The sequence below is a fragment of the Hirundo rustica genome, chromosome 16 (assembly GCF_015227805.2).
Source record: "Hirundo rustica isolate bHirRus1 chromosome 16, bHirRus1.pri.v3, whole genome shotgun sequence".
Taxonomy (NCBI): Eukaryota; Metazoa; Chordata; class Aves; order Passeriformes; family Hirundinidae; genus Hirundo; species Hirundo rustica.
The window spans coordinates 10353354-10375640 of record NC_053465.1 but is presented as its reverse complement, the minus strand read 5'-3'; the positions used below and the strand labels follow the sequence as shown (position 1 = coordinate 10375640).

At 43.6% G+C, this 22287-nt stretch overlaps 1 long non-coding RNA gene across 11 annotated transcripts in view; it reads left to right on the top strand.

Annotated features, from left to right (window-relative positions):
• Positions 1–22287, top strand: part of LOC120760147 (uncharacterized) — a 383062-nt gene that overhangs the window by 100137 nt on the left and 260638 nt on the right. For 10 of the 11 annotated variants that reach the window (XR_009208368.1, XR_009208369.1, XR_009208361.1 and 7 more), the window contains exon 1: positions 21093–21348. The exons of the other annotated variant lie outside the window; for it this stretch is intronic. This is a non-coding gene — a long non-coding RNA (uncharacterized LOC120760147). Of the gene's footprint in view, positions 1–21092; positions 21349–22287 lie in introns of those variants that run through there. 11 annotated transcript variants of the gene reach the window in all.

The window sequence follows — 22287 nt, the reverse complement described above, 5'->3', positions numbered from 1 at the left end:
TTGGCAGGTCTGTCTGGGAGGGAAGGACACCCTCTTGTATCTCATAATCCCGGTTTAGCTGTTTGGGTGATGTGGTATTTTGGTGTCTCAGGATGACTGACTGCTGTCATGAAATTGAGATGTTCATGTGAGGAACATTCAGCACTTCACTTTGGGGCTTCTTTGCAAGTTCCCATTGCAATGGTGGAGAGGTGGATTATCCGTGCAGAGCTTGAGAATCAGGGGCTGCACTTGGTTATGCTGGGTGGTCTCAAGAGCTGGTTTGAGCTTTTGTGTGCACTACAGGTTGCATTCCCATTTCCTCTCTAGAGATTCACACTGTCATTAAATCACATTTAGTGCCAGTGTTGTCCTACTGAAATCCCTGACCATAATATGCACACAGTGCTTCTTTTGTAGCAACACCTCAAACACCAATAAGAGAAAACTTTTGCTGCACCAGGCACATAAATGGAGAGGGGATCCCTGTGCATTTGGGTGTGCTGGAAGCACAGGAAGGCTTTTGGTATTTGAAGACCCGTGTAGGCTGTCCCAGAACTGGCACACAGGAATAACCTCCTTGAGTCAAGGTGTGTAGCTGGGCAGAGAATTAGAATCAGTCCCTGAGGCCAAACACAACAGTGTTGAACCATCAAGAGAACCTTCTTCCAAAATTTGCCAAAGTATTTTATGAGCTGTGGACAGGGCTTTGATGTCTCTCAAATAATTATTAGATATGATTCAGAATGGGAAGAAGCAGCAGGGCTGGTAGGCATTGCTGCCTGCACTTGATAGCCAGGCTGTTATTCCAAAAGCACAGTGGATGCTGTGTGGTTGTTTGAAGTTGTTTTTTCATTCCCGACATATGGCCTGCACTTGAATGGGGAAATGCCTCTCTCCAGCGGTGTCTCTGCTGGGCACTCCCCAGAGCCATGGCAATCAGAGTCACCAGCCCAGGCCACTGGTTCTTCCAGCCCAGTGTCTCATTCCAGCCAGTGGCCAGAGCAGATGCTACTTCAGCAGGAAGTATATTTATATATTCTTGAAAGGACAGCTATCAGATAACTTGGTGTTCAGGGAGACTTTCTTTTCAGTGCAAACCAGCTTCTGCCTTGCAGCTCTGAAGCCTAATGCTGGGATTTGGATGTCGTGCAAAGCAGTTTTTCTGGGATCTGTGGAGAATCTAGTTTAAACCTGCTCAGGCACAGCCTTAAAGGGGATTGGGGACCCGTGGATTTTACACTGTGGCACAGAGGACCCTTCTTTTGGGACTTTTTCTTTTCTTCAATACTTCTCAACCAATGTTTTCCGTTTGACAACGGATCTTTGCACCAGCCACATATTTAAACCAAATAAACAAACAAAACCCAAAGAAAGAAGTTTCTTCTTTCTCTATAATTTCTGACCTGAGGTGACACGAACTGTGACTGGATCAGGTTACTCTGCACACTGCGTGCACATTAAGGCCATCGTTTTCTTGAAGATGCCGTTCAGCTGCCAGCGGGTTGAGCCCATTCCATCGGGCTTGCTGTGGGCTCTGGCAGGCTGGCATCCCATGGGCTGGGTCATGCTGGGCCCTGGCAGTGCAACAGCACAGGGCAGCTCTGGACTGCTGAGCATGGTGTTCATCCTGCTGCTGGAGGCTTTGCAGGACAAACCTTTTGCTGTTGGCTCTCTGCACCCTGCTCGTTCTTTCAGGACATCCTCCTGAGTAGCTCTGGATCCCCAGACAGTGTTCCTGGTCTCCTGCTAGCACAAATCCCAGAGGTCTGACGTGAACAGCAGCAGAAACAACAGAGGCTGGCCCAGTTGGGTCACAGCTGCCAGCTCATCTGCTTCTGATGTTGCATAAAAACACGTCTCACTTTGCACATGACCAGAATAATTTACGATGTTTTCCCTACCTTTATTCCCCCCTCTTGTCCATAATCCTTTAATACATTTACCCCCAGCTGAACTGTCTCTCAGCCCTGGGTCCTGGTTGTCCTGGGACATGGAGGCACGCAAGCATTTTCGCATCAGATTAAAAACTCACTGACCACAAAAACTTGGAAACTCTACCTCTTGGTTGTCTCTTCTCTTTTAGACTCTGCAGAAACTTTATCAGTGTTTCGGTTATTAATAGATTGTTTTGCTTTTCTCAATATTTAAGGCCTTGTGTGACCCTACTAATAATTTACAAGAATTTTTGTATGTCTGTGTTTTAATTCCACTGGCTTCTGTGTCAGCTGATGAGCTTTGATTGGTTGGGTTTACCTAATATGTAACCAAACAGAGACAGCAACCCAATGTGGTTTACTCAGATATGTAGTTTCTTTCTAGAAATATGATTCATCGTCTGTGAGAGAGACTGCAGCTGGACAGCAGAAATTTTGTAGGAGTGGAGACAAAGCAAGCTCTCTTTTCTTGTAGCCTCCTCGATACATCTTCAGATCTTCCAGTCTTTTCAGAAGTTTTCAGAATACTAATAATAGTAGTTTGACAGGATCACAAAAGAAAAGCTGTGAAAACTCTAGAACGTTTGGAAAAAAAGAGAAAAAATCATGTTGACCGTGAGTTGGCTGAAGAGTCTTTTCTTAAGATGTCTCATAACTTCGATGTAAACTTGTCTATAAGCCTACATTTGATAATTATAAGCAGTGGCCAGGCTTTTAATAGTTATAATGTAAACCATGCAGCAGTAACTGATGAAATACACACATGCATTCAATTCTGTGCCTAAAAATGTAGGAGAAAATACAGACCAAAAGGTACAAAAATACAACTCCTATTTTTCTAAGGGAAATCCGACTGCTTGCTGTCAGTTTGCCTTAGGAAGCCTGACTTTGTGTAGGGAACTGGAATCTTTTGCCATACAACTACATATCAGTGCAGCAGCAGTTCTGAATTAAAATCCCCGTTGTCAGATACAGTGAAAATACAATATTACATGTGAAAAAAAGAGCATATCTTTAGGAATTAAAGAGGGATTATTTTAAACAAGTATGCGTGTGGGTGTGTGCACACAAAAAGCATGCATACAGACATTGTAGAAAAATACTGTGAGGCCTTCAGCAATTTTTTCTCTGAAAGTGGAAATGAGACGTAACTTAAATAGCAAGGATAATTAACTATAGGAGCAGTTTACCAAGGGAAGCGATAAATCCGTCACCACTTGGATTCTAACTTCAGATCAGGTTTTTTAGAAAAAGCCTGTGGGTCAGCCTCAAGGTGCTGCCCAAAACCATGTTTACTTATGCAGAAGGGAAGCACAGTCTTCCTCCACCAGAGGTGGGGTTCTTTAACCCGCGTTATGTTGGTGGTGGCAGGAGGTGTTCACAGTGTTCCAGCGGTATGATTTTCTCCCACCTCCTATTTTAAAGAGCTTGTTTTGTTAACAAAATGGGGGGAAAAAAACCAACAACCTGATTTGTGTGTACATTTGGTGCTGGCACCTACATGTTTTGTCTTTGGACCTGCCACCCCAGTTTTGCATATCGATGTTTGCCCTGGGCAAAACTTGATGTTTCAGAGGACAGCAAAAGCCTGCAGCGGACGGAATTACTCAGGAGATTTGCCTGTGTCAGTACATCTGGAACGAGAGGGCCCCTCCAGTGATGACTTGGTGCATGGTGGAATCCAGCCAGCTTTAGTTTCTACTGATACCCATCTCATTGCTGGTCACCGAATTAGCTCGTTTTTTTCTGGCAGTCCAGCTACGGTATTTAAATTTGTATGGCCATGAATGCAAGGGCTTGGTTACATATGGTGTGAAGACAGCTTTTTGTTGTGCTTTATTTCCTCATTGTGACCTTTCAGTCTGGGCCCTTGTGCACTGTTTCTTACATCATCTTATAAGCTCCAGTCAACATCCTGCACAGTCCTCTGTGTCCCAGTTGAAGTAAACACAGACTTAGAAGCTTCTTTTTCAGTTTCAGCTATTCTTGCAGAAACCCAGCGCTGACCTTCCATGGTGGGTTGCAAAACTCAGTATCTGCTGAAGTCTGGTAGTGTTGGAGTGTGGGTGAGGAACCACCCTGAGGATGTTTGAGGTTCCCTAGGCAAGGCTGGGATCTAAAGTTCATGTCTGGGGCTCGTGGTTCTGGTAAAAATACTTCAGCCTGGTGGCATCTCTACACCTCCATCTTTGAGCTTGAATTTGGGGATCTTTGGTGAAATGGACCCTGGGTTTCTTTTAGCACTAAAAGTTTGGCCATTTTTGGTTTAGCACATTTTTCTTGAGGTAAAAGTGTTGATTTTTTGAGGGAGATAAAGGATGTTTTAGGTTTTGTAAAGCAAAGGCATGTGGAGTAATTTTGCTGGTTTCAGTACTTCATATTGAGGAACTTGGTCTTTTTTTGTTGTTTTCTTTTACTGTGCTTTCAGATTTGCAAGTGTATGATCAGGGAAAGCCTGGTTTTGGCTGCCAAGGAGAATGAATTAATAAATCCTGGAGATGTGGGATTGCATCACCTACCATAAAAGACAGCAGGACCAACATTGGTGCTTTCGAGGTGCTCTCTTTCCCAGGTTCAGTTTATCCTCCAGGACTTTGACACTTCTGCTTATTCTAGCTCTGTTCCTTTGCCTGGATTGCTCCTCTCTTTGGGCCAAGAGTATTCCTTAAGCCTGATCATTTACTTCAAGGCTGTAATTAAAGTCTTGTATATGTTCAAACAGATCACAGGCAACAGGGGCAAGAGATGTCATCCATCACAATTTCCACAACCTAAAGATATATTTTTTTGGTTACACCATAAATACTTGCTCCTATTATTTTGTGACTTGGCAGAGATATCCTTTTAAAAGTAGGCCACCATGTCCTTTCCTACATTCATTACAAGTGGGCTACTAGGAAAGCCCCAGACTGGCAAAACCTCTATTTCTGGTTTCCTTTTGCAGTATGAGGACAAAGTTTCCTTCAGATACAGCTCTATCCAGGGAACTCATCCCATGGACTATAACATATAATTTGAGTTAAAAAGAGGGAAAAAAAAAAAGATCATCTGCAATCTCCAGTGCCTCTTCCCTGTGTGCATCTCTGCAGATCCGTGAAACATTGCAGGCACCAGGAGCAGCCACTCTGCAGTTAAGGTTGCAAAACTTCTTCCATTATGACACTGTTTTCAGTGCTTTGGGGTCTTTGGAAAAAAATACCTATTAGGCTGGAATTTGTGTTTCTTGGTGGCTGTCAAAAATTATGGTCTCTCCAAACTGTTGGGCAAAGCCAATCCAGCAATCTCTGTTGCATTATGTGAGAGTAAAAAATCCTCTGAAAACCCAGGCTGTAGTAGGGAAAAAAACCACACACACACAATCCAATGCTTTCCAAGTGGCAAAATAAATATTTCTAACAAGTACAAAGTATTTCAAACCTGGGCTCCAAATCTCTGCACAACTCAAGTTCTCATTGAGCAGCACAACGTTTACATTTGGAAAAAAGGCTGGAATTTTCTCTAATTTGTTATAAGAAATGAATATATTGATGGCATCTGTATTGAAGTTATGCCCCATTTATGCCCTTAATGATATCTCATCATGCAGTTTTTGCTACTTAGGGGATTACTTCTTCCAAGTAGATGCTGGAAGATATTTCCTAATCACAGATCTGCCTTTCCCGTTAACTTTGTAACATTTTACATGGTGTTCTTGTTATGAAGCTTTACTTTTGAAAGGGAAAAGAATTTCTTTTGTGAAAATACTTATCATAACAGAAGGAGATTTTGCACTGTCAATCCAGTTTTGAAGGATGTTGTCTCCAAAAATCACAATTGCATCAACAAAGTGAATTTTATGGCCTGCAAAAATGTTAAGGTGTAAGAGAAAGGGAAGAAATCTTCCAGAGGTGCTTCTGCTCCAGAAGATTTCAATAATCATTAGAAGTTCTTTAGTGGTGTAAATTCTGAGGAAGCTGCTAGTTATAAGTAGGAATAAATTGTATTTTTAAAATGTGAATTGTCTTAAAAATAATTTTATTTCTGAAGTCAGGATGGAAGAAAGGAAATTAACTAAATGTTATCTAATATATTATAATGTTATTTTAATCTATACTTCAGTGTCTTTTGGAAGCCCTGGTGTAGTGTAACATTCCTGCAGGTATGGCAGGCTGTAGAGGGCTCCTTTTCTCTGGAGTTTAAATTCCCCGGCATTCAGGTGGTTTTAGAGTCCTGGCCCTCTGCAAAGCTCTGTGCCAAACGCAGGAAAAGATGGAGTCTTCAAGGTTACATGCTTCGTTTATTAGTTCTTATCTTACAATTCTCTCAGTGTCCAAAAGATGTTTGCCGCGGCTCGGACATCTGGTGACTCCTCCTGTCTCTGGGCTGTCCTTATCTTTTATACTAATTGCTACATATTCTTTATTTACTATTTATTACCAATGTCTATCACTATTACTAAAAAGGTCATCTTTACTCTGACCCAATCCTCACTAACTACTTTGTGCCAACGTCACTGCAGAAATGGAGTGAGGGAACAAGAAGGAAGAAGAAAGGGACAACGCCCTAAATTCTCCATCTTGCCCCACTTCAATGCCAAGAATCCCAAACCCACTGTTTTTTCACCCTGTGATATTCTAAACTGCTATTTTTCACACTCTTGTGGCCTGCAATGCCTCCTGCAGTGTAAGAAGCCTCTCCCATGGACTGAAATTAAATCCATTGTCTCTCTGAGCTCTGGGCTGGGGTCCCAGACCCCCCTGCCCAGGTCCCTGACCCTCCAGGGCAACCAAAGGAATGCCCTGGACTCCAACAGCAGGCATGGACACAATCCACAGACCAGCAACTTTTAGAGGGGCAGCAGGAAGCCAGGGCTCTATGGAATAAAGATTCACCCTGGAAATCTAGAGAGAATGATATCTGAACTTCTAGTACCCCAGAAGATTGTCCATCCCCAACTTTTTATTCAGATTTTGTGCGTCTCTGCTGGAACTGAGCACAACTGAATAATTTGTGAAGCTTAAAATAAAAACACCCCTTGCTCTGGCAAAGGGTTAAGTTTGTGAGTAGGGCTTTGGAAACATGATTACAAAAGGAAAAAAAAAAAAAGGCAAAAAAACCCCCAAAACCAACCAAACAAAAACATAAAGTTTGTGAGGAGAAGATTGAAAATGCTTGTTGTTAGCTCTGATCCCTGCTGGAGCTCCAGGAACTCCTGGCTTGTTCTCAACTGCTTCAGAGAGGGGTGGTTTAGGAGCTGTGTCCTAGGCACGCACACATGGAGTGTGTGCCCTGATGTGATCTCCCCTCGTGGCTCCAGTGGGTGCAAATCAGTCTAGAGAACAGTTTGGTGACTCTCCTTTTCCTCCTACTATCCCTAATGAATTTTTTTTTTTTTTTTTTTTTTTTTTTTTTTTTTTTTTTTTTTTTGTGGAATTTAGGACTAAGCAGAACTGCTCATATCCTCTCTGTTGCATAAATTCAAGTACAGCCCTGGTTATGTGTGCCAGGAGCCGCAATGCATATTGACTTTGTGCCCTGAGCCCTTGCATCCAGCTCACTCTGCTTCCTGGTGGATCTCTGAATGTCTGTCTTTGCCTCCCAGGCAGGGTGGGTTTGTTACAATTCAAATGTCTTTTATAGGTATTCAAAGGTATTTTATAGTACTTTCGATAATGTCTGATTTTGAGGCTGTAGCTGGGTTTCCATAAAGTCCACGTGTGATGCAGTAATCTGGAAGGTGGATTTGGCTCTTGAATGATCTTGTTTTCCTCACTTTGTCAGTGTAGCAACTGGAGCAGCAAATGTAGTGGCTTCACCTACTCTAGAGTGAACAGTTCTCTCCTGATCCCAAGAAATGGACCTTTTCCTAGCTCCAGAACAAAACAAAGGGAAAACAGGAAGAAGCAGCAGTTCAGAAAACTGAGCAGATTGTGGGTAAACCCAGCAGAACGCTGTGGGCAGGAGCAGCCTGAACCTCGCAGGTGCTCAGGAGTAGGAGTAACCTGGGAAAAATGAATGCAGAAAGTTACCAGTGACAGAGAAAACAGAGCTCTGTTCTGAAAAGAACTGGTGCTTTGTAAGATATCTCCTCAAAGGCATCGGTGGGAGTGTTTTTTTAACCTCTAGGGGCAGAGAGGGAATGAAAGAGGCTGCTCACCGGCTGGGTTATTTTAAAGCAAGTGGCTTGATCTCCTGCTGGCTGTGCACGGGGTAGGGGAGAACTCCCCAGCTTCCAGCTTCTCTGGGTAATCAGCCTTGAGATGCTGCACCTGTATCACAGCCTTGTCACTCGGACAAGCTGCACTGCCTGTGCCAGGCGACGAGTCTATAAGGTGCCCAAATGTACTCGCAGTTACCTGCTAAAGGAGTACATTTGTTCCCATTTGAGAGAGAGAAGCTCTCGGGAGCAGAGCTGTCCCTGACCCGAGCCCGCCAGGCACCCACTGCACTCTGCCACCTAACGCAAGCAGCGGGGACAAAGATCTTCTATTTCCACCAAAACTCATAAAAAGCTGTACCTGAAAATGGTTTTTGCACGTTTACAAACGGAGGGTGTGTGGGGGCAAGGGAGGGTGATGCCATCCCTTCTCTCCGTGCCCCGCTGCAGGGCAGCGCTCCGGAGGAGCGGCCGTGACCCCGGGCTGGGGACATCGGGGACATTCCGTGGGACATGGGGGTCATTTCGTGGGACATCGGGGTCATTCCGTGGGACATCGGGGACATTCCGTGGGACATCGGGTCATTCCGTGGGACATGGGGGTCATTTCGTGGGACATCGGGGACATTCCGTGGGACATCCTCCCGGACAGCTCAGCCTGTCCCCGGCAGGATGGGCACGCTGGTTTCAGCAGCAGGGCACACAGAGGTGTCCCGAGCAGCTGAAAGGACATCACTGACGAGTGACCCACGGGCAGCTCCCTCCGCCTCCGAAACACGGGCAAACAGCAGGGCAGGGCTTCGGACGGGCTCCGGCTCTGCTGGGGGCTGGATCAATTAATGCAGGTTACAAGCAGGGCCAGCTTGTTTGTAGAGAAGCAGGAGCCAACCCACAGAAGAGCTGCTTTTGAATTTTGGACGCTGAACAAAGTTTTAATCTCCAGTAGGGCCCGTTGTTTTTTTTTTTTTTTTTTTTTTTTTTTTTTTTTGTTTTGTTTTTTTTTGTTTTTTTTTTTAGTTGTTTTGTTGTTGTTGTTGTTGTTTTTCTTCCCCCCGCCCCCCCCCTCCCCCCAGCTCTCCTCTAAACACTTTCCTTTATTTATTTATTTTTCTTTTCATTTGCTTCTGTCTCCTTTTACATTCTTAGATCTCTAATGGCTCAAACATGACTGGGCTTTGCTCCAGGCTCCTGGCATGCATTGCCAGCCTTTGCTGCTCTTGAGCTGACTGCAGCAGCCCGTGGCTGCTCCGCTGAACAGCCAACAGCGAGGGAAATCCAGGCTTTTCCAAACCAGGGGGTGAAATATCCTGGTACAGGAGCTGTGCACATAAAAGGCCAGTTTGGGTTTGAAAATAACAACAAAAACACTAGAGGTGTTTTTTTTTTGTTGGTTTTGTTTTGTTTTGTTTTGTTTTCTATGAAGATTTAGTCTGAAAACTTCTTCTGTATGAATAAGTATGTTAATAAAACAGATTTTAGTAAAAAATAATAAGTTAAGAAATTGAGTTGTGATTAACACTGATTCCTAAGCATTTTTATTTAAAAAAAAGCATGATCAAAAATCTCCTCATCCAATGGTGTTTTGACTGAAGATGTGCTGTCTGTGGTGTACCGTGAGAGCTTCCAGCCCAGTCTGTAAGGAAAAAAAAAAAAAAAAAAGAGATTTTGGACAGAGATGCAGACACAGGGAAGGAACAAATATTGTCATTATCTTGCTTAAAAAAACAGGTGGGCAAGTTAATTAACTGGTCTAGTATCACCCAGGAGGTCTGTAGCAAACTGAAAATAGAAACAAAAATTACAATTCCCAGTGAAGTTCTTCAGCCATTAAACCATCCTTCTTTTCTCTCCCGTTCCTTCTGTACCCCTCATTAGTGTTGTTCCAAGTGTCTCACTACAATGCTTGGAGAAATATGACTAATGTGTCATGGGTTTATTAATTTTGTCCTTAGTTTAAAAGCTCTATGTCTGTCTGACTCCCCTACTGTTCAGAAAACCTCTTTAGAGGCTTTTTGTTTCCTTTTTTTTTTTATTGAAAATGTTTGTTTCACTCTGTGTTTATACTTGAGAAGGGAGGTGGAAAGGTGCTGAAGTAGAACTGAAGGCAGTAAGGATTGTGGTGGTCCCCAGTTCCTGGTGGTGTTTGTTGTGCATTGCATCCTTCATTTCAAATATTTAGATTTTTTCAGAAGTATTGAGCACCTTTGAGGTGAGGATAGAGAGATTGATGAGCTCTCCTACTGAAAGTCACAGGAGGCAGAGGAGACCTGTTTGACATGCTGGCAGTGGTCTATTGTGCTGCAGGTCCAAGGAAGGAGATTTTACCACTCTGATGTTCCTGCCAGTATCAGTGCTACTGATCAGCTCAGGTTTAGAAACTAACTTTCTAGTGTGCTACAACACTGACTTAACAAGTCACTTTAGGTTCAAAGAAACGTTCTGCCTCTTTTTCTTATTTTCTTTCTCCTTTTTTTACCCTTTGCCAGCATTACTCTTGCCTGAGCTTTGCATGGCACGGCTTTGCACTCATAAAATAGTTGTACTTCCATTTTTACCTCTCCAGTTTGCTTTGAGAAATAACAGGAACAAGGTTTGTGACTCCAAGGGGTGGGTGTATACATAGGGTAAGACAAGGAGTTGCATGTCTCGGTAAGGAAATTGCAGATGTAAAATGGCATCCACAAAAATGTTGGCTACATATGAAAATAAGTTTTAATGGTTTAGTGGGTATTAAGTTTTAATGGGTTTAGTTTAGTCACCTTGAAACTGTGTGTGTTTGTCCAGTGAAATGGAACATTTTGGTGACCTTCCCTGAAAGTTCATATTTTGCTTTAATTTCCTCAAGCAGTGCCAGGGGTTCCTTTCAGTTTCCACAAAATTCCAGAATGGTTTGGGTGGGAAGAGACCTTAAAGCTCACCCAGTGCCACCCCTGCCATGGCAGGGACAACTTCTACCATTCCAGGTTGCTCCAAGCCCTGTCCAGCCTGGCCTTGGACACTGCCAGGGATCCAGGAGCACCCACAGCTGCTCTGGGCACCCTGTGCCAACCCATGCAGGGCAGGGGGAGCCTGGCACAGCTGAAAGTTGGCAGGGCAGCCAGCTGACCTGGTCAGTTAAATTAAATTTCACATAAGGTTTGTCCTGTGCTATAAAGATGTGGCTTACAACTCAAAAATTTACTTTTTTTTTTTTTTTAATTAGTTTAAAAAGCACGCTCTTTAGTTACAACCAAATGTCACAGATTGTGTTAATAAGAAGCTAACAATTATGATAATAATTGCTCTTACTTGACAATAGCAAGTAAAAATTAATGACAATTAAATACTTTAAAAGAAATCAGTGTGTTCAAATCAGAAGTTCCTAACTCCCATCTCATAAATAGCTCCTGCTGTAGACACTGAGCAGCGAGAGCTGATTTGAAACAGATCTATGGTGGAGCTGCAGTCCATCCGTGGAGACTTTTAAGTCCATATGGCAAGACTGCCTAAGGAGTCACATACTTTGTGGAAAGATCATGCAATTAATCAAAAAAAGTAGTAGTGTTTTCAGTTAATCTAAATTAATGTAGTGTTTTTTTAGGTGAAAAAAGTGTCTCCACATCAAAGAACAGGAAAAAAATCTTCATGATTTCCTGTTTATTCTTTTTGTATGTGTGGCTGTCACAATGCATATATTTTTAACTATTTTATTGAATAAAATCTGTTACTTCTTAGTGACAGAGAAAATCGCATGATTTAAAAATAACAACATGCTGTATCTTTAATATGGTTTTCCTCTATCAGATATACAGCACTCCATAAAGACACAAGGAACAATTCAGCTTTCATTATCCTCACTAAGTGGAGGGAAGTTAATTTATTTTTCTTGTAAGACTTTTAAACTTATTATTCTGAGTGGCTGGATTAAAATCAGTATTTCTGTAGATGTCCTGGTGTCAGTGAGCTTTGAATGGATAATTTTATGCATTATCCAGTCTATATTTAAGGCTTGTCCTAGGTGTAGAAGTTTTGTGGGCACTGTTAGTTAAGAAGATGGATGAAGTAGAAGCTGGATGTCAAATCAACACTTGTGCAGCAGAAGTGCTCCTGCAGATCAAAGTGCAAAGTCAAAGTCCTTTTCAACAGAATTTGGGGGAAGGGAGAAAAAAGGAAAAAAAAAAAAAAAAAGCAAAATACGAGGCCTCCTGGCTTAGCTCTTTGAGCGAGGCTGCTCTGAGGTGTCAGGCAGGTCTGTGCTCCTGCAAGAATCCAGAGGGGATTTCAGGATGCACTCTGAAAAATGTACCCTAATTGCTAAAAACAAAAATGCGCTACAGAAACTTGCCACCAAAGGAGGTGGTTGCTGTGTGATGGGAGGAAGGGTTTGGACAGAGTTTCTCTGCTGAGAATGCCTGTGGTAGGAGCCAGAGGGCCAGCAGAGGATGATTTTTTGACTTGCCACCCGTGCAATGCTCAAATATGTTCCAATAAATAATCAAAAAAGTATTTTGGCTTGGGGTTTTTGGGCAGATTTTCCAGCAGAAATGATTTGCTTAGCTTTCAAACTTTTAAAAAAATATTTCTATATTTCCATGCATTGGAAAAATGTATTTTATATTTGCCAAACACTGGGCACATCGGCCTTTTTTCAAAGCCCCTCTTCCTCTATGGAAAGTGGAATTAAGAAAGATGATTTTTTTTTTTTTTTTTTTTTTTTTTTTTTTTTTTTTTGTAGTATTTAGAAATCCCAGTGAAAGAAAAATACCAAATACCTGTTATTAAGGAACTGAGACTCAGAGATCTGGGGCCACTTTCCAGCTCTTCTCTTACGAACTTGCTTAATTAAATTGCTCAATCTGTCCAAGGCTGAGTTCCCTGCCTTAACTACAGGCATGCTGCTTTTTCTTTGCCTTTATCAGGGAGGGTCTTGTTGTGCTCACAGAGCTCTGTTGGAGCCTTTAGCTGCTATTGTGATATGAATATAAAGAGCTGACAGCCCAAGTGCTGTGGGTGAGGTTTGGGATGGCTGCCCATGATCCTGGACGGGCTGAGGATGCCTTGGTGCCCTCCATGGGAGAGAGCAGGCAGACTTTGCTCTGATCCAGCCTTGTGTGCTCTCTGCACCATGGCACCCTCCACTGCAGCCAATTCACCTTCTCTACGACATCTCATACAACCAGGCAATTAAATGGGATTCCTTAAGTGGCAGCAAAAGAATGTTAATTGATGTGTGAAATATAATTATCCTCCTGGGCTCCTTGGCTTTCTTTTGTTCGTGGCTGCTTTTGATTAAACAGCTCTACTTTCTGGGCCCATTGTATCCATTCACCCGCTCCTTTCTTCCTAGAAGCAGGCAATGTCTAAAAAAGGCTCTCTCCTTGTGCATCCCAAATATTTCCCAAGGCAGAGGGAAAAAAAAAAAAAAAAAAAAAAAAAAGGGGAGGGGAAGTGAAGGCAAAAATCAGTCATCCTGCTTGGTATGTAGGTCCTTTGCTGAATGCTGTTTTTGGGTTGGAGCCCTGCATCTGGACTACAGCTCATGCCAGCTGAAAAGGAAACTTCTATTTTGTTTGCTTAAAAGGCAGCAAGTCGACGTTTAAAAAGGCAACCTGAGGGGATTTTTTCAGGGGCTTGACCTGATTGATCTGGAAAATAAGTTAAATGAGGTGTGGCCAAGAACTTCTTAAAGCAATCAAGCAAATACTTTCTTACCAAGCTGGTCAGGAAGCAGGAGGGTGGGATACTATATGTTCTGCTAAACGTTGCCTCTAAATCATTTTCTGTATTTTTGTCCTGGTGGTATCATAATGCCCTCCATATGTGTGATTATAGCCATCAGAACATGCAGTAAGTTGGGTTTTTGTAGAGAATGTTTCTTCTGTGTGAACAAATGGCACCGTGAGAGTGGGAAGAAACCAGAACTAAACCTCCTTAATGGTTTTCTCCATCCTGGGTCTCTGGACTACTGTTTTTCTTAAAAAAAATCCAACTTTACAGGGTATTAGGAAAACAGTTAAATAAATTTCTTTTTTCTTTCCCAGAATCGACAAAATTGGGTTAGTTTCAGAGGTAGATATATTAAAGATTTATACTTTTGTTTTTAGTCTTGAAATTGTGAATCCAAATACATATACATACATATATATACACAGACACGTATTTTTGTGTGGAAAGTCTGCTATGGAGGCGATGCTGCTTAGCCATTTGCCTTTCTGGATACAAAGCCACGTGTGTCCGTTGAAATCCATCCCCAGAAGTTCTGCTGGGCAAGACAAGGTCATGGCATTCTCAGATAAAGTGGGAAGGGCAGGAGGTGGCAAGCTAAAAGCCCCCATGAGCAGCTGGAGTTCAGGTGTCCCCAGGGCAGCTGAGGGTGTGCTGGGGATAGGGGACAGGTAATTTAGGGTGTGTCTGGTTACCCTGGTCCTGCAATCACACTGAGCTTTGCTCAAAACCATGTGACATACAAGTCAGGTGCTCCCTTTCCAGCAACAAGGGCATGTCTGCACATTCCAGAGTACCCCAGACTCCCAGAAAATGCTTGCTACTCTCCAAGTGGGCCCACCTACCCTTGTGAAACTCTCAATCCCTTATATTTTTCAAGTGCTCGTATTTTTTGGACTGAAAGCATCCATTGGGAACAGTCTGACCACGTACAGGATGAAAACATCCTTTCTTTTGCAGCTCCAAATCTTCTGTTTCATTGGATAATCCAGTTCTTCTTGGATTAGAACCACTGAATGTTTCCTAATAACTGTCCAATACAATTGATGGAATTGTAGTTATTACTGATCTGGTTTTGCTGACCTCTACTGTAATCCCTCCTTAGTCATCCCTCTTTTCTAGGAGTCTGTTTAGTCTGTCCAGTCCTCCCTGGATATCTCCGTGCCTATTTCTTTGTCTGACGTAATTTTTGTAATTCTGCTGAGGCAACCAGAACTGCCTCTGATACTCAAGATATGGGAGCCAATGGTCATAAAAGGAAGTGATTTTTCTTTCTTAATTTCTAACTTTCCCATTTGCTTTTCGTCTACAGCTAAGCTTTGGTTAGATTTTGACAAAAATACAATGAATTCTCTGAGATGCGGTAGTTAGTTCTAAGCTGATCGTCCTGTAACTTGGGTTCAGATTGTTTTTCTTTCTGTGTGTGGTTCTGTCAGCACAGATACCTGTTCCTAATGCAGACAGTGGTGTGGTTGTTAAAGTGGTCTTTTCATAATATTGGTCAGAATTGTGCAGTTATCAGACAAATTAGAGTACCACAATGGAGTGCTCCGAAAATCAAAGGTTGAAGCTGCATTTTTAGTTTCCAGAAGGAAATTGAAACCACGTTCAGTACATTAAGAATGTACAGAGCTCTGGTTTACTCTAACATCCCATCTCATTTCTTATATTTCCATTAAACGTTTTGAATTTTTGCCCCCGTGTGACATGAAAACATGTTTTGAAATGTTATGAATGTCTGGCAAATGATTTGGTTTTGGATTTTCGCCCACCAATATTCCTGCGTGGCCCACGCACTTGTGCAAAACTTGTTCTTGGTCTTTTAAGGCATGAAAATAATACAGCAATGGCTGAATTACTGAATGGCTGAGTTAAAGAAAATAAAAAATGAATCACTTTGAAATACTAAAAGGTCAGGAGGCAACTGAAGAATGGTGAGGGAAAAGATGAAAACTGGTTCTAGGAGGAGCTGAGAATGCCAGAGGGAAGCAGCAGCTTAGGGTTCTGCTCCGGCCATGGGTTTAAGTTATGATTGCACATCTTTCTGCTTTTCAAAAAAATGCTGCCATGTGACCTGCCCATCCAAAAGTGCCAGGGATTTGGTAGGAAATTACAGATGCTCTGCTCCTCTATCAAACTTAGGCCAACAAAGTGAGACAAGTCACAAAACTGCATTTTGACAGCTGAGACAAATAACACTTTTCCCAGAGCCTGGAATGCCGAATGCAGACCCAGAAACTTGGGGTGTGCACGAATTACTCATACAGCAATTTGAGGGGTGTTTAACTTTTTTCCTGGCTCAGAAAGAATGGAGAAAGCCTCACTTAGTGGAGCTGTGCGGTGGAGACAGCCACCAGATCCCCTGATAGCGCAGCCCTTGTTCTAGCTCATTTAGCACCACGGCTCTCCATAAACCAGAGGGAGTACAGCGAGCCTAATGTAGCGTGAGGAGCAAGGCGGGGAGCGCCCGGCGGGGCAGATTTACAGCTACCCGATGGGTTTCAGCAAGCAGCATCCTCCTCCCCTGCATCCTTCTCCCTTCATCCTCCTCCCTGCATCCTTCTCCCCTACCTCCTCCTCCCCTGTATCCTCCTTCTCCCCTGCGTCTTCCTTCTCCCTTCATCCTCCTCCCTACATCCGTCTCCCTTACCTCCTCCTCCTTGCATCCTTCTCCCCTACCTCCTCCTCCCCTACATCCTTCTCCCTTGCATCCTCCTCCCCTCTGAGCCAGCCCCTCCTGCTCTGCCTCTCTCTCTCTCTTTCACACATACACAGGCTCTTGAGGACGCACGTTGAGTCTTTTGTTTTCCCTCGTTAAAAGTGCCAAGATGCATGTCAAATGCCTGGAGCAGTCTCCTGCTTTATAGTTTCATTGTAGTACTATTATGACTTACCTAATTTATTTTTTCCTCTTCATCCGTGCGTCTCACTACTTCCACTGCCAATGTTTTTGTCAAGCAGAGATGATCTCTTTTTATGTTTGCCTACATACGTATTTTTATTTTTGGAGGGGATCTGAAAGAGGCCTGAATATTTACCTCAGCTTTTGGGTGGGTAAAACCCCTTTCTGGGTTCTCCCCAGAAAGGGCAGAACCAGACCCCATTCTGAGCACCACAGTGTTGTCTTAATGGTTGCAGCCCTGTAGGATCCCAACAGCATCTCTGTTTGTTCTCAAATTTACACAGCTGTATCCTGCAGGTATAAATTAGTTTAATAGACACTGAGATGTGTATCATATCAGTGGAGCTGGCACCATTCTTTAGAAAGGAATATTTATTGACTTACGGCTTTCATGTACCAGAGATGATCAATTTTTTAATCATGCTCATTAATTTTTTACTTAGATAATTGAACTAGAATTAAAAATCCTCTACACACCACTGTGTCTATAGACTAGATGGCAGTTGGTGGAGTATTGAAACATTATCAAGTGTTTGAGGAAATTGCTGTATAACATCAGCAAGGATCCAGTAGACACAAACTCAGCCACTTGGAGCCCCACATCCACATCACCTCTGTGTCAGGCTCAAATGTCAGACATGGGAGCAAACAGGCTGATTTTGCTGCTCTGAGCCTTCCTCTGAAACCTTTTCACCTGCGTGTCCCTGCCATGACAAAGTGCTGCCTTCCCTCTGTGCCCTTGGTGACACCCTGTCGCTGTCAGGGTGAGCCACCTCCTCAGCAGCATCCCCAGCCAGTACCTGCACGTGCAGAGATTCCCTGTGTCCCATAGGAGGAATGTCTCCTGCCTGGGAACTCCTCTCACCACACGAACCTTTTATATTCCTCTCAGAAAGGCATCCTGGGCTACTGTTTGCAGGAAAAGTGCTTGGCATAGTAAGCAATGCACTGTGCTGGATTTCCTCCTGTGCAGCAGAGGCAAATTGGTCCAGTCACTTGCATTTCCTTTTGAGCGGCTCCAGCTGCTTTGGCACCAATTGTCAGTGCCAGACTGAAAACTACAGCAAGGAAATATAGACTGAGCGTTGCTGTGGGGCCAGGACCTTGGTTTTGTGACTCATCCATTTAGAGAAACACCCACCTAAAAAGACTAATTCTGAGATGGCCCCACGTAAATGACACAAGAGGGACTCTCAGCCAAAACACAAATCCTGTTTCCACTTGTTGTAGGAACAAGGGAAGTGGATCTGCCCCCAGCCACACTGCAAAACTGGGGCAGGACCTTCAGTATCCTTTTTCCTCTACATTTGCCTTTGCTCCTACGCTTGCCCTTCCTTTAGGACCCTTCTAACCTTTCAAATGGGAAAGGCAAGTGGCTTCCTGTCCCTCATGTTTATGGAGTGAAGTGGTGCGGGCTGGCTTTGAGGGAGGCTATAGATTTCCTGGCACTCGTTCAGCGCTCCTGTCCCGGCCTTCTGTGCAAACAATTCTCCCGGCCCCACCTCTCCCAGCGCCTGCTGCTGCTGTGTCTTACAGGAGGCACTGGGGGAAGCTTTTATAACCTGCCAAACTGCGTCCATTTGCCATAGGATGAGTTCATTTATTTCCTCGAAACCTGGAGAACTGCCTTTCTCTCTTTTGGGCAGGTGATGTCTTAGATGCTGAAACACAAAGGGAGCTATACCTGACCAGAAAGTATTTGCTGTCACAATGAATAAATTGGGACTCTCTTACCATCTTGGCTGCTGGTAGTAAGTTTATGTCCTAATTTTGCTTGCTCCAGATAAGTCTGAATACTTTGCAGCGGAAATGAAGGGACAGAGACATGCCTTGCTAGCACTGCTATTAACTTGACAATCTGTTGGTTCGTTCTGGGAATGAAATCCCATGGGAATGGCTCTCTGTCTCACAGCAGAGCTGACGCACAATCCTTTGCAGCTGATTTGCTGTGGACAGTCTTCAGATGTTGAAATCTCAGAGTTTCTAAGTACAGGGCTCCTATGCATGGGCACACTTCCTGCTAATCTTGAGGCATAAACACTCGGTGGCTCCAGACGCTTGAAGAAATAAACACACTACTCAGTATTAATATTTCATCACAACACACTAAAGTTAAACCTCACTGATCCAGAGTGACCTGCAACCACTCAAGAAAGTGTTTCTTTTCTCTCTCCCTTTTTTTTTTTTTTTTTTTTTTTTTTAATAATTTAACTTTTTATGGGGAGAAAAATAAAAGGAAACAGTGTCCTGCATGGCAGGCTTAACATGGATAAGCAGAGCTTTTTCAGCTGAAGCAAAGCTGCTCATGTGCAGAGATGTTGCTTTGGAGAGGTTTGTAAGTTCAAGGAGGGCAACTTAACAGCTTTGCTTGTTATCTCTGCCATGGCAGGTGAACCAGACACATTTAGTTTTATGGAGTATCAGAGACACAATCACTGCGTGCTTAAAACAGCAGCTCCTGTAAATCCACTGTTAGTGGCTGCTGGAACACAGCCTTGAGAACATCCTTCATATCAGAAACCCCCCAGTCTGGTCTGGGGCAGGTGACCTAATTGCTGCACTCTCCTGTGAGCTAAAGAGGGTTTTAACTCTAAGAAGGTTCTCTGCAGCTGATGCTCAAGGAGTTTCCAAGCAACATGGTTTGAACTGGATGTTAACGCCTGCTCTTAGACACACTGCAGATGGTGGGTGCTTTTTGGTGAAGGCACATGATCATCAGATCAGAACTTGCCACAAGATCAGGAGGAAATCTCTCCTAAGCCTGTTGTGCAGACAGGATGGGCTCACATCCTATGCTGGGAAGTACAGTGAGCTGGGTCCACAGGCAGACAGGCAGGGTTAGGATATTGGAAACTGATCTTAGACACTCACTTCAGAGCCTCTAGGCAGTTGTTAACACATTATCTAAAGCTCAGAACTAAAAATTGTCATGTTTTCCATGAATTAAGCTGGCTGTGTGTGACCTGAAACTACTCAAGATGAGCCAGTGTGTGGATTCAATCCTTTATGTCATCTACCTACTAAGGCCTTCTGCATATCCATCTTTTTCTGTATCTCTGATGAGAAAAAGAAATTTAATTCATCTAGTAGTGGATTCTGCCCACATTGTTTTTTGAGTTGCCATGTGTGTTAAATCAAGTCTTAATTGTTTAAATTGCCTTGCTTTGCAATTTAAGTTCTTTTCTGTCATTTGCCCTTAACAAGTGATGAGTATTCTGTGATCTGCACGTGACGAGTGTTTTAGGTGTCCATCTCTGAGCAACAGAAACAAGGAATGAACAGGATAAATGATTCTTTTCGAGCAGAATTAGAGGCAGGCAGCCCCAAGGACCACACGAGGCAGCGGAGAGCATCAGGAGAAATTGTGCAGGGACGCATTAGCGGCACTTAGCTATAGCTGCCCCAGCATTTTATCCGATTTACAAGGGCCCCGTAAAACATACCAGGGGGAAAATGTAAAAACTCAAGTGCAATTTAAACAGTAGCGTCCTGATAACCCCAGGATCAGCTGGTTTTGATCGCAGCACAGTTTGCTGCAGGAGCACCACTTGTGCATCATGAGCGAGGGTCGGAGGAAGCTTAAAGCAGCTGTGCTGCTATATTTGCTCACTCTCTGTATTCAAACCTTGGCTTGAGAGCTCAAAGGAAATGAGATGTGTTTTGCATAACCCAGTTGCAATCAGTGGAAGCACCTACTAATCTGCTGGTACTGCTTCTGACCTTTTCAGAATCTGATCCCTTATCAGAAAATGCAAACATTTTTAAAAGAGAAATAGACTTGTTTATTTGGGGGGGGGGGGGGGGGGGGGGGGGGGGGGGGGGGGGGGGGAAGGTGAAAATTCAAAAGGCATTAGTGTAAAGACAGATGTACACAAAAAAGCTGTATGAGTTTTACTCTCCTGGCCAGAGGGACCTGAGGTTATGCATAGAAGTGTCTTTTTTTTACAGACTGACCGCTCAGATTATGTTTTACGCTTCTTCACTTTCACTATTTCTGGGAATGCCCGTAACAGCACATCCTGATGGCATTAAAAAATAAAAGGTATTCCATTATATCAGCAATGTTGGATTTGTTAAAGTGTGGTTCTTCCTCTAAGGGTTGAAATGTAAAATGAGGCCAGTTGTTCTGAATAACAGGATGGGGAAGACCTTGAAATGTGAAGCTTCAGTGTTGAGAACTTGCAATAATTATGGTCATTCACAGAAATCACTACTAAATCTCAAACTACCCTGCCTCTTCTGATCCAAATTCTTATTTGGTAAGGCTGCAGAACAAGAAATAAGTATCCTGAATTATAATGAAGTAGTCTGTGTGCCCCCACCTCCTTCCTTGTTTTAGCATCCATCTGGGAATCAGATCTTCATTTTCTCTCTCATTTTCTGCCTTCTTATTTCAGGGCTTAAATAATCAGGCAGATCTGCAGAAACCAAAGAATTCAGTATATGCAGATTAATAACTGGATGTGAAAAATGGATCTCAAGTGTTGAGCGAAAAATCTGCAGGGGATTTGGAAGCCTGTTCTGCATTAGCGAGGCAGGTGCTGAATGCTTCCTGAGTTACTCTGAAGAGCCTTCTGCTTTCCACCAGATCCCCTCAGAGGCTTCTCACCTTCCTTCACCTGCCACACCGGGCTGTGCTGCTTTGGGCTGTTCAGCTGAATGCACGCACAGAAGCAATTAAATCTTTCCAGGTAATTACCTGTCAAGACTATGGTGCAGGTCTGGGTTCTAGCTGTAGTTTCCAGCAAAAAAAAAGGATGCTCCAGATCAGTCTTTTCAGGAGTTTGTGAAGGGTTGGGAAAGTGCCATGGTTTCAGCCTTTATGTGGAGGTGACTGCCTTAAAATCTGAGTGTGTTTCAGGAAAGCCTTTCTCCTTATTCTGAGCCTTTCTACTTCCATCAGAGCTAAATGGCATGTTTGCCCCCCTGTGCTCCCCTCTCCTTTGTAAACACAAAATCCCTTGGACAAATAGTGGGCAGATCTTTTTTTTGCTCCTCTGTTTATTAGAAGGGCTTCGCTAATCCCTGTGTTTACGAGTCGGAGGGTGTGTCAACCTACAAGCTGAGGGAGTTAATGAAATTCATCTGTTCTCTATTTTCCAGCAGAATTAAGGGAGGGGGGAGGCCCGAGCAGGCTTCACCCTAACACAGAAATATGACTAACAGTGGTGTTTGCAGGCACAGACTCACGGGGAGCAGCGGGTGGGAGGAGGTGGAGCGGCCGAATGGCAGAAATGTAGGGAAATATTCCCCCTTCAATTAGAGTAATTAAAAAGTAGTAAAAATAAACCACCCAAAGGAGAGTCTGGCCAAAACAAAGTCTTAATGTACAGTTATGGTTTAAAGAGTCTGCTGGAGGCCACCACCATGCGTTGCTGCAGCCCTCTCGTGTCTGCCTCTGACTTCAGGCAAATACCAGCCCAGGAATGAGGCTGGGGTGGCTGCTGGAGCTCACTCCAGCTCGGTGGGACAGGGCTGAGCCTCCAGGGCACGGCGTGCATCAGGGCTACCCTGCCAAGCTCCACTCCCTGGGGCTTTCACGGGTCCAGCCTTCTGCTCTGTGTGCAGCTGAAGTTTGGCACGTCAAGTGTTAGGGGAAGCCACTGTAAGGTTGAGTTGATCCATGGAGG